This window comes from Eurytemora carolleeae, unplaced genomic scaffold, assembly GCF_000591075.1.
Source record: "Eurytemora carolleeae unplaced genomic scaffold, Eaff_2.0 scaffold1940, whole genome shotgun sequence".
Taxonomy (NCBI): Eukaryota; Metazoa; Arthropoda; class Copepoda; order Calanoida; family Temoridae; genus Eurytemora; species Eurytemora carolleeae.
Genome location: NW_019397829.1, coordinates 4,774 through 22,731, shown reverse-complemented (window position 1 = coordinate 22,731; position 17,958 = coordinate 4,774). Strand labels below are relative to the sequence as shown.

Below are 17,958 nucleotides of genomic sequence, written 5' to 3'. Positions count from 1 at the left end.
AAATTTACTTAAGAATGACCTTGCAAAATGATGCGACCTAAAATGACTTAACCTGACCAAAAATGACCTTATAGATTAAGGTCGTTTAAGGTCGGTTAAGGTCATCCGACCTAGCTCGACCTAAAATGACCTTAATCAACGTCGCCTAAGGTCGTTTAAGGTCGGTTAAGGTCATCCGACCTAGCTCGACCTAATTCAGACCTAAAACAACCTAGATTTAAGGTCGGTTTAGGTCAGTGGTTTGCGGGGAAATTGGCGGGAATGCGCCATTTCAGCGCACAATTAGGCTGTGATCACTAATGTTTGCTCCTGTTCTGCACTAAGTATGGGCTTATGGTATGACCACATGCCATGATAGTACATGTTACGGTGAGAGGTTACTTGGCACTTATAACCTCCCACTGTTTGAGAATTCACGTGTTGGAGGATTGAAACTTTCTCAGGTACTCCTTCTACTCCTGGGTTGAACTTGCAGTGGGCCACCCAGTCAAATATCTTGATGTTCATCGGCTGGGAGCAGTCGTAGGCCTCCACCTTGTACTCGTCCTCGGCCATCCCCTGGGCTCCCAGTACCACCAGCATGCCTACAAACAGTAGCTGGCTCGCTCCCTTGCTCCTTTCCCCTTGATGGCGGGCTGCTTGCTCTCGTACCTCACCATCAGGCTGACCAGCTTCCCTACGCTCTCTCCCTTCTTCAACTGAACAAAGATATCATTATTATGGTTATTCATGTAGATTGCAGGTGAACGTAAAACTCCTGCCCTGGGGGAAAATTTGGAAGCAAAAAGATTTTTTTTCAACAACAGTGTTAAACAAGATTGGAAAAATGAAATCCTCCCCACTGACTTGTCCAGGTTCTTCAACTAGATAAACCCATGCCCCTTGCCCAGGGTGAAGTGTTACAGAATTTTTCACTTTTGCAATTCTAGATTTTTGACCTGAAATTGTATTAATTCCTTCCTTAACTTTATTGCTACTTCTATCTGCTTCATCCTCTGTGTCACTCCAACTACTCTCCTCTGCTTCTTGTACATAACTACTCTAATTTGCTACTCTATACTTAGCCCTTACACTACTTCTTATGCTACCACTATTTTTCATACTCCCTGTCTGCATCCTTTCCGGGACGCAGCTCTTGTCCCGATGGAACCAGAACTCTCTCTTGATCTGCTTCTTCTCCTCAATGGTGCTATAGAGTCTGGCCTCTGTGCCCAACTCTCCTTGAGTGCTGCTTTCAGTGATTTAAGGGATGGTGCTATTGATGATTTTGCTCCTCTCTTAGGTCTGGGATTCTCCGGTAGCTTGAACTCCACGCTGTATCTATCCGTAGGGATTGATCTTCTGCTGGATCTTCTCCTGGTTGCTTCTGTAATGGTGCTGCCATCTAACAGCCTCAACTCTTCATCATTATCATTGGACTTCGCTGCCTGAGCAGTTTGGGGTGAAGGGGTATTTATTTCTCCTGGTATTTCCCTACCCTCTCTAGTATCTTGTTCTTCTTGTTCTCTGGCAGGGGTGTTTATTTCTGTAGGTTCAACATCCCTTTCCCTTGGCTCTGGAGTTTTCTTAGGTTCTGGCTCTGGGGCTAGGTTGGCTGCCGACCCTGTTATCCCATCATCTTCTGCTGGTGAGTCTTGTAGCATCTCATCTAGCATTTCATCTTCTACTTGGAAGTGTTCGCCGAATAACTTCTCAGGGTTGCTGCTGTTGGACCTGATCTAGCCCGGAGACTGGGCAAACGACTAGAACTGGACAATTTCACTGCTCTCTGAACTTGCTGCAATGCTTGAGCCTGAAAAATTCTGAGGAATTACAGGGGGTTCTGACGAGATGCTGCTGCGGTGACTCCTCCCCCGTTGATGAATTTCAGAATTTTGAGAATGAAATTCATCAATAAGTTCAGCATCGAGTTGTTTTGCTGGAAGCTCGAACTGGGACAACTCCTCTGCCAAATCTTTAATTGCTTCAGCTGGTAATCTGGGTAGTTTGAAGAGGGGGTCAACATCTTTTTGTCCCATTTTCTTTGCTACACGAACTTTTAATCTGTGTGCTATGAAGGTCCTTGGATTCTTCACTTCATATTCTTCAAGTTCCAGCATCGCATTATTTAATATTCTCTTAACCATTACCGGGCCGCTCCAGCTCAGTTGCAGTTTTCTTGAATTTCCTTGGGGGGGGAGGGCGGCACAGTATACACGGTCTCCTACACATATCTCATCCTGTGGTTTCTCATAAGACCGGAACTGTCTCTGTATTCTCACATTGTCTGATGCTCTCATGAGATCAAGGATGTAATCTAATTGTTCTTCAACTGAGTGGGGGGAGGGGTTATTATTTTGAACAAATTTCGGCAGCAAAGACAAGTAAGGAATATTTAATTCTCTTCCAAGAAAAATTCTGGCAGGGGAGGAATTAGTGGAATAATGTTGGGTTGAATTGTAAGCTAAAATCAAAGTTGGGAGGGATTTTTCCCAGTCATTTTCTCCATTTGCTTTTTTTGCTTTCAAAAGTGCCCACAAAGTTCTATGAAAACAGGGTTAGACTGATGATTGTGGCTAAAACTGATTTTAACATTAACATCAAAAGCTTTAAGGAGGTTTTTAAATAAGGTGTTATCAAATTCTTTCCCTTGATCCATGTCCTAATTGTTGCAGGTGCTCCATACAGGCTAATCCAGTTGGTCATGATTGCGTTGACAACTGACTGAGCTGTCTTGTCTGGTAGAGGCACAGCTGCAACAAATTTAGAAAATTGGTCAAGTATAGACAATATATATTTATTTTTATTACTGGATATAGTTATTGGACCTATCAACGCAAACTACTTCATTTACGTTGAGTGTTCTTCCGTCGAATGGATTTACCTGTTTTAGGTTTACCTCTTCTCTGTGTAGACATCCAGGGCATTTGTTACAAAGAGAGCTACATCAGCTCTCCACCCTGGCTAGAAAAAATGTTCTTTAACCTGTTGTGTAGTCCGTTGTACACCCCAGTGTCACAGACATGTACAGCTAGCAGAGCTTGATACCTGTGCGAGTGTGGGATGATCCAACCCTCATCAGAGGATTTGAGTCAAACTCATTTTCGAGGAGGTATATTAACCTGGTAGAGTTTGTTGTGTTTTTATCGGTCAGCCTGAGTTGCTTTCTTACCTTGTACAGTTGCAGTACATCATCATGTACCTCGTCGAAAATTGAGGTGTTAATTTTGTTCTCTTCAACTTTACCTGTATTTAAGTTAAACCATGCTCTTACCATTTGAAGTGCATTGTCTTTAGTTTGTGCTTTCTCAAGGTCTACTTGATCCATGAGAATTTTACCTTTGAAGGTCCCTATTAAAGGGGGTCCACTTCCTTCATCTGCGCGGGATCCTAACAAGTGCCAGGGTGGTTGGACAATTGTATATATCTTACCTTGACATGAGGGGGGTAAATATTCCGAACTTGAGCAATCGTTTACTTTTGACATGTTTACCTGGTTCATTTCCATCAAATTCGGGTTTGCACCAATTTTTAAATTTTTCCAGGGTAGGGGGAACATGTCTTGGTTACCTTGTGTAATTGAGTCCGTTTCAGAGGGGAGGGGGTCATCCATATGTGTTGCTCTTGAGATTAAATCGGCATTAATATTTGTTTTACCTGCACGATGCATAACCTTAAAGTTAAACTGTTGTATAAAATCTAGCCATGGCCTGATAGTTCCGCCGGAGTCCTTCATGGTTGACCAATGAAGCACAGTGGTGGATTCCGTAACGACAATAAACTGATTCAACCTTAACAGTGGTTCAAATTTTTGAATGCCATATAAAAGGGCCAGGAGTTCCCCTTTAGAACTATGATAATTACTCTCATAATTTTTGCATTTTCTCCCTTTAACACCTAGAAATCTTTCAATATTATTCTGCTCCTGAGATAAAACTGCACCAATTGCAGTTTTAGAGAAATCTATTGTTAAAATAAAAGGTTTTGCGGTTGGAGAGAAGTCTGGTGTGGCTCTGCAATAGGGCTGCTGCAAACATCTGTTTTAAAGTGTTAAAATTATTTATCATCTCTGGTGTCCATACAATCAACTTATTATTTTTAATACTATTCAGTTCAGCCGTAACATTCGCGAAACCTGGTAAAAAATCACGATAATAATTAGTAAAACCTAAAAACGCGGATAACTCCAGTCTGGGGCAGTGGCCATTCTGTAATTTTCAGAACATAAGATGGTATTCCCAGCAAGCCAGAGACGTCACTGGCTGAATCACTTACATTAAATTACATCACTTTGACGTCATTTGACATAACATTTTTTCAAGACATTTTTTTTATATTTTTTTACATTTTTCAACGTTTTTTTTTTTTTGGTTCAAGATCAAATATCATCACTACAACTTTTTTCCTTGGTATATCATGCCTCTATAGCTATAGTGAACTATTTGAAATGGAAAAAATAGCAAAATTTAAATTTTAAAACACTAAATTTTTGATGACGTCTTATGACGTTATTTTGATGTAATTTATTCTCTGTCAAAAATTGTATTTTTGCAATGTTAAATGACGTTAATTTAACATCAAATTAAAAAAATATATTTTTCAATCATTTACACAGAACATTTATATAATCTTCTATTTTTATGTTCCTCTCTGAATACTTACATTTTTCAGAAAAAAAAACAGAACAATTTAAGTATAAAAAGTTAAAAGAATTAATGTTTTGTGCGTACCATATTTCATGTGAATAGTTAATTATTAAGCAGCATTATAAGATATTCATGAATCAGCCCCCTCCCCCCCTCCCTCCCCTAGAAAGATTATAGATACTGATATATTCTACCCCCCCCCACACATCCCCTCTGCATGCTGTATGAAGTAGAGTGCCGTGCCTCAGCTGGTTGCAGGTTGTATAATAATCCGGCCCGGCCCGACCTGTAGCGTGCTTGATCAGGTTTAGCTGCTACAGGGTGTCCCACGAAACATGACATTTAATAAATCATTATTTTTAGTTTAAAAAATCTTTTGCTTCATTATCTTTTTACAAATTATGGAAAAAGACATTCTAAACTATTTACCAACTGTCATGTTTCGTGGGACACCCGGTAGCCTTATAGGTACTGCGTCAGGGCGGTCACTGTTCACCACTCACCAGGCCAGTTTCATTCAGTTACTTGCGAGTCACATACCGACAAACACATCAGTTACAGTCTCCCTTACATCAGCTGCAGCAGAAGAACAAAAAAACGAAGTTTTTTTATTTTATGCATCATTATGTTTGTTAAATTTCGAACAAATGTCACATGGGATAATTGAACAAGTATAATCAACAATCAACGAAAGATGGAAGCCACAATTTAACAGAAATAATTAACCATCACTGAATTTGATTTTAAATATGTTTAATAGAAGTACCGTGATTTTTTATACTTACTATTTATTTGTTGGTATATTTTTATCCTAGTTACAGTCTACCTCACATCAGCTGCTGCAGAAGAACAAAAAAACGAAGTTTTTTATTTTATGCGTCATTATGTTTGTTAAATTTCAAACAAATGTCACATGGGATAATTGAACAAGTATAATCAACGATAAACGAAAGCTGGAAGCCATAATTTAACAGAAATAATTAACCATCACTGAATTTGGTGTTCTCAACATAGTGTTCTCTATAGAACAATTAGGCAAGTACAAAGTATTTTTTACATCACAAGTTTAGTACACAGTGTTTCCTACAGATTAATAGGTAAGTACTATAGTGATCTACAAAACAATAGGTAAGAACATAATTAATTTAATTTTATGTTAATTTGATGTCTGTTGTCTTTCTTTATACGTTAATGAAACGTCATTTAAATGTTCATAGATATAATTTTGATGCCATTTAAATGTTAAGTGACATTATTTGAACGCCATTGAGATGTTAACTGACATCATTGAGATGTTAGGTATCGTAAATATGGATCTAATTTTTGGTATTGTAACCTCAAATAATGTCATTATGATGTCACAGAACATACAAAATGACATATAACAAACATTAAATTGACATAATTTTAGCACATTTGACATCAATCTAACGTCTCAAAATGACGTCATATAGACGTTAAAGTGGGTACGTTTTTATGTCAATTTGATGTCTTTTTGTGACGTCAAAATGACGTAACTGCACTCTAAAAAGATGTCAATTTGACGTTAATTTAATGTCCCTTTTAGCACATTTGACATCAATCTAACGTCTTAAAATAACGTCATATAGACATAAAAGTGGGTACGTTTTTACGTCAATTTGATGTCTTTTTGTGACGTCAAAATGACGTAACTGCACTCTAAAAAGATGTCAATTTGACGTTAATTTAATGTCCCTTGTCTTGCAGGGTTGATTTAACACCCTCAGTGCTGACCAGATGACCAAGATATTCAACTTCTTCCTGAAATAAATGTGTTTTACTAGCATTTAGTCTAATCCCTGCTTCTTTGTGGGCACTGAACACTAAACCTATTAAGTGAACATGAGTATCCAGATCAGCACTATGGATTAGTACATCGTCCAGGTAGGCGACTATCCCGGGAACACCTAAACTATCCACCAGTCTCTGCACAAACCTACAATACGAAGCTCCTGCGTTCTTTAAACCAAACGGCATTCTTGCAAACTGGTATAGGCCAAAAGCAGTTGCAAACGCTGTGGTTGGCCGAGAACTCTCCTCTACCCAGCAAGAAAAAATACAAAGAACGGAGGAGAAAAGGTGCACCGTTAATCATGTCGCGGAGTTCCAAAACGGAACTCCGATTCTCAAAGAACGGAGGTTCGGCAGTATCCTATACTGATGCGATTGAGGTGCACCGAACGGAGTGATTTACGGTGCACCTTTTCTACTCCGTTTTTAGAGCTCCGTTGCTCCTCCTCTCTTAGAGCTCCGTTGCTCCTCCTCTCTTGGAGCTCCGTTGCTCCTCCTCTCTTGGAGCTCCGTTACTACTCCTCTCTTGGAGCTCCGTTGCTCCTCCTCTCTTAGAGCTCTGTTACTACTCCTTTTTTGGAGCTCTGTTACTAATCCACTTTTAGAACTCCGTTACTACACCTCTTTCAGAGCATATACAGGGTTACCCACAAAAAATGAGACTGCAAAGGTTACTAAAACTCTAAAAATGTTTTACTTTCAATGTTAACTTTGGTTTACTGGCTCAAAATAGTTCATCAACTTTTTTTGCTAAAGAAAAATTAAAGTTATTGACGGCAAAACATAAAATGAACTAAAATGGCATATAAAATATGTATAGTCATCTCTGAAGTCTCATTCTTGGTGGGTAACCCTGTATATATTACGGTGCACTGAATGAAATATTACATCATTGCAATTCAGAATCTTGAAGAAAAAAATTGAAAATAAAGGATGATCAACTCTACTGGATTTATATTAAAATAACTTTAAATGATTAGAAAAAATATAAATATTTAACACAAAAAACTTAATTATTTTTTTTCACTTGATTTCTTATTTTTACAGAATCTTGCTTCTGAAGAGTCTTTTCAGATCTGGAAGAATTTGAAATTGTTGGTAATTCTTATTCGTATGTAGTGTATGTATGCTCAGCTCACTGTATTGAGTTCCCAGTTCTAACTGCAATAACTGCAGTCTCATAAACAAAGTAGTTCAAATCCTAAGTTATTCTTTGAATTCTGTATCCCGGCCGGTTCCAACTGAAAAAAAATATCAATGAATAAGGTTGAAAAGAAGTAAAACATGGAAAGAGGGAATGGATAAGAAAGTAAAGCATTATAAAGCCTACTGTACTATTAGAAGGGATATTTACTAACATTTTACATTAAGACAAACATGGACTTTACTGTTGTATTACAGTGGTAAGCAGAAATATCAATATAATGAAGACGACTTTTTTATTTGAGTTTTAATTGTTAACAAGTTTTTTTCGAATTACAAGTTTACAAGTAATTAAAGAAAAGCTTTCTGAAGTGCAACTTCTCTTTGTTTCCATATTTTTCTGTGTCCATGCTGTTCAAAAGCATGATATAAATCAAAATTCAATTTGAAAGTCGTCTTCATTATATTGATATTATCGCCTACCACTGTATTAAGATACACATCAAACATATACTTATCTGTTGTACTTACATTTAAAGTTCAGACAAAAATGTTCTTACCTGTTCTACTATTTAGACAAACATGTCTTATCTGTTGTACTATTTAGAGTTTAGACAACATGAACTTGCCTGTTTTACTATATTTAGACGAACTTGTACTCAACCTTTGTACTGCAAAGATGAACATATACTCACCTACTGTACTATAATAGCAATATGTTTACTGGTAATACTAACATATACTCACCCATTGTAGTTTAAAACTGTACTTGCCTAATATATTACTAAAAAGACAGCCATGATCTCAATCTTTCTACTACAGTGGTAAGCAATTTTATCAATATAATGAAGACAACTTTTTTATCAAGTTTTAATTGTTAACAAGTTTACAAGTAATTAAAAAGAAGCTTTTCAAAGTTTATCTTCCTTTTCATGTTAAGTGTATATCCATGCTGTTTAGAAGCTTGATATAAATCAAAACAGAAATCGAAAGTAGTCTTCATTTTATTGGTATATCGCCTACCACTGTATAAAGCGGAATATCTACTCAAAAATATTGTACTGTTTAGGCAAACATGAACTAACCTTTTGTCCTCTTTCTTCACCAGACACTCAATAAATATTCAGTGCTCTTGTTAGTTTTCTCTGTATCAGTTACTGCTGCTCACTCCGCTCTGGAAAATAAATGGAACGTTTGATTTCAGAAGAAAATTTCCAGGAGAATACTTTTTTTAAGCTATTGATGCCTAGATGTCATTGTCAGAGAGGAGTATGTATGATTAACTAAGGTACCCTCAAAACATTTATCAAAAATGTGGAAGTTAACGTCGTTTTTTAAACTTAAAAGAACATATTCCAAAAACCAGTGCTTAGGATCCGTTGGATCCACAAGATTTTGGCTTCCTGGATCCGGATCCGGAAAAATATGCGGATCCACGGATCTGGATCCAAGGGGCAAAATATCAACTAAAAACTGCAAAAAAAATTTAAATCTCAACCCAAATCTGAACTATTGAAAAAAGAGAGAATATAAAAATTTCCTAATTTCTGAATGGTTAAACAAGTTTTAGCATAAAAATAAGCGAAAAAAAATGAGATAAAAAATTTAAAATTTTTGCTTTAATAAAAAATTTCAGTAAATTTGTAAGAAATAACCTGGATCTGGATCTGGATTCGGTTCCGGATCCGGATCCATTTTTTCCAGTGCGGATCCAGGATCCGGATCCGCATCAAAATTAGTTGGATCCTAAGCACTGCCAAAAACTAAGAACAGGATTTAAACAGTTTGAGCTTGAAAGACAAAGATATTTTAGTTTTTCTATCTGAAAATTGATTATTTTCGAATTGTGCAGATTTGTGAAGAAGAGACATGAATTAAACATGCATCAAGATACAAACACGACAATATCCTTTGTATTCATGTATGCATGGCTGGACCAAATTAGCTAAAAAAATTGAGGAAACCCATGGGTGAGAAAGGCTACATTTTGTAAAAATCTTTAAAATTCCATGGGTACTCCATCTTTAATCATAGTTTATTACCAAAGGAGGAGTATTTATCACTATGGATAATATAAATCTGGGCAACGCCAGGATCCAAAGCTAGTAGGGATATCTAATTCATACTCAACAAGTGGATTTTGAAAATTTTATGGAAATCGAAACTTGTTCGCGGATTTCATAAAAAAAATTCAACGGACTTTCAAATTTTGTTACAAAAAAAAAAACTTTTAACGCAATATTTTAAATTTTAATCATTTATAATCCTTCCCTGGGGCCATTCGAGATCCCACAAAAAATTTGGGCCTGATTGGTTCAGCCGTTTTGACGTTTATTGCAATACAAACAAACAGACAAGCCAAATTTATAAATAGATTTTGAAAACCCGCGCACTTTTTTTAATGAAATCTGCGAACAAAATTTGATTTTCAATAAATTTTCAAAATAGCTACGATTTTATTTCATGAAATCCGCGAACTTTTTTGTTTTTGTTTTAAAATGTACACAAAGAGAACATATTCACAATTTAAATAGAATATTAAAAAAACATTTTTAAAGATGATTAAAAGCATTTTAAGTAAATAATTTCAATTTTTTTCTAGATAAAAGAACATTAAAACCAAATCTGATTAAATAAAAATTAAGGATGCTGCAGATCTGTTGAAACATTCGAAGGATAAGCGTAATTTCAAGTGACCCTCCATTAAAAAAGTGTATGGCCGAATCACAAAGGTACCCTTGAAACCTTCATCTGATCAATAATGTGGAAGATTTATTTAGCTTCACAAAGTTTAATTATCTATTGCTTATGGAGTAAGAAAATCCACAAATGAAAATACTTAGTTTACAAAAACATAAATATAAATCACACTTAATCAGAAAAAGCTTTAAGGTTACCATTGTACCAATCGGACATGACACTATCAATTGAGGGTTGCATGAAATAACGTTAAAGGTTAAAGAGCTAAATTAAAGATTTACCTACTACTATCCAGTGAGCACGGCAGCTGTTTCTGAGCTTTCAGCTTTTTGCTCTGCTTTCTCCAACTGTACTTCTTTCTTCTCCAGGAGCAATCAGAGGTTTGTTAGTGGAGCTATAGGTTTATAGCTGCCCATTCTAAGTTCAATTAGACTTGTCTTGCTGTCTTGTAATTCACAGTCATTATGAATAGTGGGTTTGAACTGTATAAACTCCTGAGCCCGTTTTCTCCATAGAAAGTGGTCTTGTATTTCACGTACTTTGGGGGACGATATGTTGGCCGCTAGATGTCTCATGCTAAATTCTTATCTGATAAATAGATATTTCTCCGTACATTTCACGACCAATATAGAAGACGTCAAGTTGTCGACCAATGTAGTTTATGGAAGGAATGGCCTCTGACTTGGCGGTCGCAGGCATAAGGAACCCGTGGCAGCGTGCTCTCTACGAATACTACTATTAGCAAAAGATAAAATAACAGATAGTTATAACATATTTGACAAATTATGAACTATAACTTAAGGCAATGACAAAAATATCCCGAATTAAAAATTAAAAAATAAAGAACATAAAATTAAATCTATAGTCATGTTAACCAAGGAGTTGAGTTTGCGCTGTTATTTTCTAAAACTTTTCTTTTTGCAACCCGAATTCGTAGACCTCAGATAGTTAAAAATATTAATTCTGCGAGATAATAGGTCTAGGTTTGAAATAGCAAAGGTTTATTATCAGGATTCTAAGATAGGGATAAGAAAAATTGAGTTAAAAGTTCAGAATAACCATTATATATGTCGTTTAATTACAATAAACATAATGTAAATCAAACGCGAGGCAAACAATAGGTTGGGGGGGGGGGCGTCCAAAAATTGTCTACTAGGAAATTACCGAACTGCACTTAGGCTATTCACGCTAAAGATATTCTTTACTTTAGCAACTAATTTAAGGCATTTACACCTTTATATTCACGCTCAGAGTTTATGTTTACCTAACCCACAAAAAAACATTCACCATGATAATTTAAAGGTAATTATAGGAGAATATAATATGAAGGTTTAAATAAAGCATATTTTCGTTTATATAATAAGTCAGTGGTAGGCAATATACAAGAAATAAACTGCTTTTTAAGAAAATATGAACAATTAGGTAAAGATTAGATAAGAAGCAAGGATTCACGCCATCCAACTATTAAAACCAAATGTTTACCTTGAGACATCTATCACTGTCAGCTAGCAAAGTTCAGGTCTCCAGTATGTATTGCTATCAACAGTAATCCGATTATCTGCGTATTAGAGGGAAAATGGCCGCAATATGCTGCCTGCACCATGAGGGTAGGACCGCAGGAATCGAGTCATTGGGTCGTTTCATCATGTGATGTCATACGGCTACTCCATTGGCTGAGTCTTATTCACTGCCATTCCTGATGCTTGCGCATGCGTGAAAGCATACTGGGTTAAAACTTAAAATTTATCTCTTTTTGAAATATTTTTCACTCCAAAATCTTCATTAGCTCCATCCGTTGCACTTTAAAAACGTATTAAGCTATAACATTTAAATGTTTATCTATGAAGGGTAACTTGATTTTGGTGTACTTTTAAGCACAGAAATTTGCGTGTATGTTCAGCTGATCTTAATATACAACAAAGTTGATCTATCTATCCCGTTTAAACGATTTAAAATATGGAATTCAATATACGCATTGTCAGGCCGTTATATTTAAATCTTTAAACATTCCTATAACAGATTGAATGTTTGTTAAAGGTTTAAAAAGTATGCTTGTATCTATAGCTTGTATGTAACTAGTACATGTTGTCTAGACACTGGACTTTCTGAGACTGGCAGTCGAAACCCGCTCGACCTGCCCCACAACCATGTCACGTGATTATCTCTCCTTGAAAAGGAGTTCCGACGGAGCTCCTCTTTTGGAGAATTCTCCTAAAACGGAGGGAACGAGGAGAATTCTCTACAAGAGGAGGAAATGAGGAGAACCATCCATTGTTGGTGGAAGAAAGGAGTACTCCACTTGAGGAGTAATAGCAGAGCTCTCCTCAAAAGGAATTCCTCCGGAATTCCGTTTTTGGTTGACTCTACAAGAGGAGGAAATGAGGAGAACCATCCATTGTTGGTGGAAGAAAGGAGTACTCCACTTGAGGAGTAATAGCAGAGCTCTCCTCAAAAGGAATTCCTCCGGAATTCCGTTTTTGGTTGACTCTACAAGAGGAGGAAATGAGGAGGATTCTCCATTTTCGGTGGATAAAAGGAGTCCTCCTCTTGAGGAGGAGAAGAGGAAAGCGGAGTAGGTTTTCTTGCTGAGTACCTCTATACAATAATAAGCATTAGAGGCGTCGAGGCAACTAAAGTACCTCAACTTGCCTAAAGAGCCTAAAATTTCAGAAATATTAGGGGTGGGGAAACTGTTGGTCACTGAGAGGTCATTGACCCGCCTAAAATCTAAAACCTACCTCGTCTCTCCGGTCTTCTTGATCATGGGGACCAAGGGTAAAGACCAGGGGGACCAGCTGGGCTCAATTACTTCATTTTTTAACCATAAATCAAGTTGCGTCTGTAAATTATCTTTACAATTTGGCGGAATCGGTCTCATTCTTTGATTTACAGGTTGGGCATTAGGTAGCAATTCAATTTTAAATTGATCGTACCAATTTTTTTACATTTAAATTTTCTTGGAGAATTTTATTTTCATTCAATTTCAATTCTGCCCAAATTCTCTCCGTGACCACAGGATCTTTCACTCCTGTTTTTACAACATTTACTACAGGTTTAGATTTAGTTTCAAAAATCATAGAGCCATTGGCTATTAATTGATTGGGCGTGATGTTAACATCTTGATCTGACAAATTAGAATACATGATTACAAGTGACTTATCTTTATGTTGAGTTTTATGAAGATACACAGCAGGCAGAGCATCGTCAAGGAGTCCTTCATCAAGAGGTTGTATGTTGATAAAGGAGGCCGGATTGACGGGAACATGACACTCTACTGCTTGTGTTGTCTTCTTGGGCACAGTAACAAAGTTTTTCTACGTTACGAGTAAAATTGGTGCACCTTCATTGTCAATTACAAATTCCTGAGGGGGGGGGGGGGATTTTTCAACAGACTTTCTGGGTGTTCTATGAAAAGGGCGGGATCTATTGTTTAAATTTGCAATTAACTCCTGAGTCTCATTACCTATAGGGCTGTGCACAATTTGTGCTGAATTCGGGTCTAAAATGGGGCTCAGACTGTTTGATTTTTAAAAATTTATCCCTATTATTACAGGTAAAGATAAATCTCTTAAAATCACAGCTGAGCCTGAAAAGATGGTAGAAAGATTATTAAACCTAATTCTAACCTCTAACTGTCCTATTGTTTCCATCGTCGAATTTGAACTAGCCCCGTTTGCTGAGTTTAAAATTCGACGGTACTAGTTGTCCTACATTTCCTCTCAGACTATCAATAAAAAATTGCTCACTGATAGTGACGCTTGATGGAATAAGGGCGCCGGTATTGATGAGCAATTTTGTGTTTATAAAATTTTCACCTGTACAATCTATGCCTTTTGATACAGCACCCTCCAGGAATGACGTTGCTTTGATCATGTTGATATCAGATCTTCTAGGCTTCTGATTATCCGGCGAGAATCGGTAGTGGCCTTCTTGGTTATGGAATTTACTTTTGCATTTGACACAGTATGTTCTCTGACTATTCTTCGCACAATCAGCGTGCTTGTGGGCTTGTCCACAATACCTGCAAACCAACGTCTTGCAATTGCGCATGTAGTGCTCTTGTCCACACTTATAACAGACAGGCAGTTTTCTTTCTTTCTGCTGGATAGCATGGACGTTTTGCTGAGGATGTGTACTTTTAACATGTTGTTGGAATTGGAGAATAGAATCACAAATTGTAGCCTATTGGAACGGAATAGTGACAACAATGGAAGTGGCTAACCTTGATAATTCTGTAGATTGGAAACCATCACAGATTTTCTTCATCACTAGAGAAGCCTGTGACATAGTCCAGCCTGAACTAGGTCCCCATGCATCCTCACCTAGTTCCCGATACTTCTGGAGGAAGGATTGCACACTTTCTGCACTCGTTTGGTTAATTCCTTTGTAGATATCTAGCATCGCTTGATTCTGGGAGACTGGTGAGTGGACTACGGTCGTTATCAACTGCAAGAGGCTCAGGTATGAGTATGATTCAGCTCTCGCATCTTTACCGGCGTCCAGGTTCAGCAGGCGGTTCTTCAGACTCAGGGAGCAAGTATTATACACGACAGCGATCTTGCTGACTCTTGACGTGATGAAAAATTTATCATAGGTATCCGCGTAGTAGGAAGACCAGAATTTGAGTGACTTTGCAGAAAAATCTTGTTCCTTCAGATTCTCAATCGCACGGGATATGTTTTTAGCTTCTGACTCACTGATTTTATCCCATGGCATAGGGCTTCCAAGTTCTTCAGCCGGAAGAGTTTGCGTCTTGATCAGCTCGGCGATTTTTGACTTATCATCTCTCCTTGCATAGTCAATTCTTTGAATATTGAATAATAATAAGTAGAGGATGGATGGTCAGGTTCTTCTCCCTCCTCTCATCGATAGCTTTCATGGGGAACTGCCAGTTTATCCCGAGCTTTATTCAACCCTAGCCTAGGTATATTAACCCTACGCTCCTTGGGCTAGTCGGCCGCCTCCCCCTGCCCCTGCCCTCTGAAATAACGAAACATAGGCATCGCTTGGGTTATTTATAGAAAATGTAAACACTACGATAACCGTTAGGGTTCAAAAGTCGATATATGGGGTGGAGGGGGGGGGGGGCATTATCCCTCTTGATCGCAGGAAAAGATCATCCGATCATTTTCCTGCTACAGTATTTAAATAAAAAAACAGTGACCAATTTTAAAAGAGAATCTAGTTTATAACTATGAATAAAAAACAACATTGGAAACTATCTAGTTATTAATATGAAGGAACCTCCTGATATTTAGCATCATACCCTAATAGAGAATTTGAATGTTTAAACTGATACTTTGTGTTAGGTATAGATAACAAAAACAACAGTGGAAGCTATCTACTTATTTATTGTAGAACCACAAGATCCATAATTTCAAGACATTTTAATCAAAAATTTCCTAAGTTTGTCAGGCTCTCTATCGGAAACTCCAATTCGAGCTTCCGATCCTTAAAGTTAGAATTTTGTATGGTCATTATAAGAACTGAAGTTTAGTACTTCTATTATCATGATAATTGATTTAAGAATGCAAATATTCTTACTTTGCATGTGTTTGTGTATTTAGGTATTTAGGTAATTAGGTAATTAGGGATTCAAGTAGCGATGCGCTAAAACACATATATATATATTATATATTTGGACATAATAAATTTTTCCATGAAAATTGCATGTTTAGTGAAAACAAAATATTAGTTCAATTTCTTAATTGACAAATTATAATAAAGCATATTTTGACAGGTTTTTATATTATTTACATATTTTACTATAAAACAAAAAAGATAAAAATATTTGTTGCTTCTAAGAATAAAATTATATGAGAACAAGATTTCATGAAATATATTCATGAAATTGTTTCTCCTCTCAAGCCAATAACAGTTCTTTTAAACACATGGACAAAAAGAAATACTTTATGACCTTAGGTTCTTAGTAAGAACAGAACTAAGGATAAACAGAACTAAGGATAAACAGATCTAAGGATAAACAGAATTAAGTATAAACAGAACTAAGGATAAACTGAAACAGAACTAAGTATAAACAGAACTAAGGAAAAACAGAACCAAGTACAAACAGAACTAAGGAAAAACAGAACTATGGGTAAACAGAACTAATGATAAACAGAACTAAGGATAAACAGAACTAAGGATAAACAGAACGAAGTATAAACAGAACTAAGGATAAACAGAACTAAGGATAAACAGACAGGGGTCGACACAGGATTAAAGTGAGGGGGGGGCAAGATTTTTTAGGAACAAAAAAATTGATAATTAGGAACATAATTAAAGGATTAGGACAGGGATTTAGGAACAATAAAAAGTCCGTCTATTATACTGAGTAGCTAGTCTCTGATTGGTCAAACTGTAAGAACCCTTGATCAACCTAAACTGTGATTGGTCAGACCAGGCAAGATCTGATAATTTAGTTTCTTAAATAACCGCTAGGTTTCACTAAATATTTTATATATTTTGACTGTTATGTAAGTTTGTAAAAAAAGTACAATTCAAAAATGATTAATGTTGTATTTAAATAAAAAAAAACAGTGACCAATTTTAAAAGAGAATCTAGTTTATAACTATGAATAAAAAACAACAGTGAAAACTATCTAGTTATTAATAGTAAGAAACCTTCTGCTGAAGGACTCTCAAGAGACTTTGACATATGGACTTATAATTTATGTAAGGTGCCTTAATCAGATTCCAGTTGAGCACCTATTTAATTAGTAATGTAATATGATGAGAAGGTAAGCTAGATTATCGAACTAAGCGATAGCGTGAGATCTGATAATTTAGCTGCTTAAACAACTAGCGGTGTCACTTACTATCAGATAGATTTTAATTATTATGTAAGTTTTTAAAAACAGTACATTTTAAAAATGATTGTTGTTGTGTATAAATAAAAAAATGACAAATTTTAACATAGAATCTAGTTTACAAGTTTATATATTCACCATGCACAATAGAGATAACAATCATAATATTTAAACATAAAAATTGCATGTTTAGTGAAAACAAAATATTAGTTCATTTTTATTTTTTAATTGACAAATTATAAAAAAGCATAGGTTGACAGTTTTTACATTTATTTAGGATTTCATGAAATATATTAATGAATTTGTTTCTCCTCTCAGACCACTACCAGTTCTTTTAAACACATGGACAAAAAGAAATACTTTATGACCTTAGGTTCTTAGTAAGAACAGAACTAAGGATAAACAGAACTAATGGTAAACAGATCTAAGGATAAACAGATCTAAGGATAAACAGAACTAAGTATAAACAGAACTAAGGAAAAACAGAACTAAGTACAAACAGAACTAAGGATAAACAGAACTATGGGTAAACAGAACTAATGATAAACAGAACTAAGGATAAACAGAACTAAGAAAAAACAGAACGAAGTATAAACAGAACTAAGGATAAACAGAACTAAGGATAAACAGAACTAATTACAAACAGAACAAAGTATGAACAGAACTAAAGATAAACAGAACTAAGGATAAACAGAACTAAGTATAAACAGAAACAGAACTAAGGATAAACAGAACTAAGTACAAACAGAACTAAGTATAAACAGAACTAAGGATAAACAGAACTAATGATTAACAGAACTAAGGATAAACATAACTAAGGATAAACAGAACTAAGGATAAACAGAACTAAGGATAAACAGAACTAAGTA

The 17,958-nt window shown here is 36.1% G+C and overlaps 1 long non-coding RNA gene across 1 annotated transcript; it reads right to left on the bottom strand.

The window, feature by feature from the left end:
* Positions 1 to 7,417: 7,417 nt before the first annotated feature.
* On the bottom strand, positions 7,418 to 10,772 carry LOC111716034 (uncharacterized). The gene is made up of 3 exons (XR_002768397.1): positions 10,566 to 10,772; positions 8,666 to 8,754; positions 7,418 to 7,678 (listed from the first exon to the last, which is right to left on the bottom strand). It is a non-coding gene; the product is annotated as an uncharacterized LOC111716034 (long non-coding RNA).
* Positions 10,773 to 17,958: the final 7,186 nt, after the last annotated feature.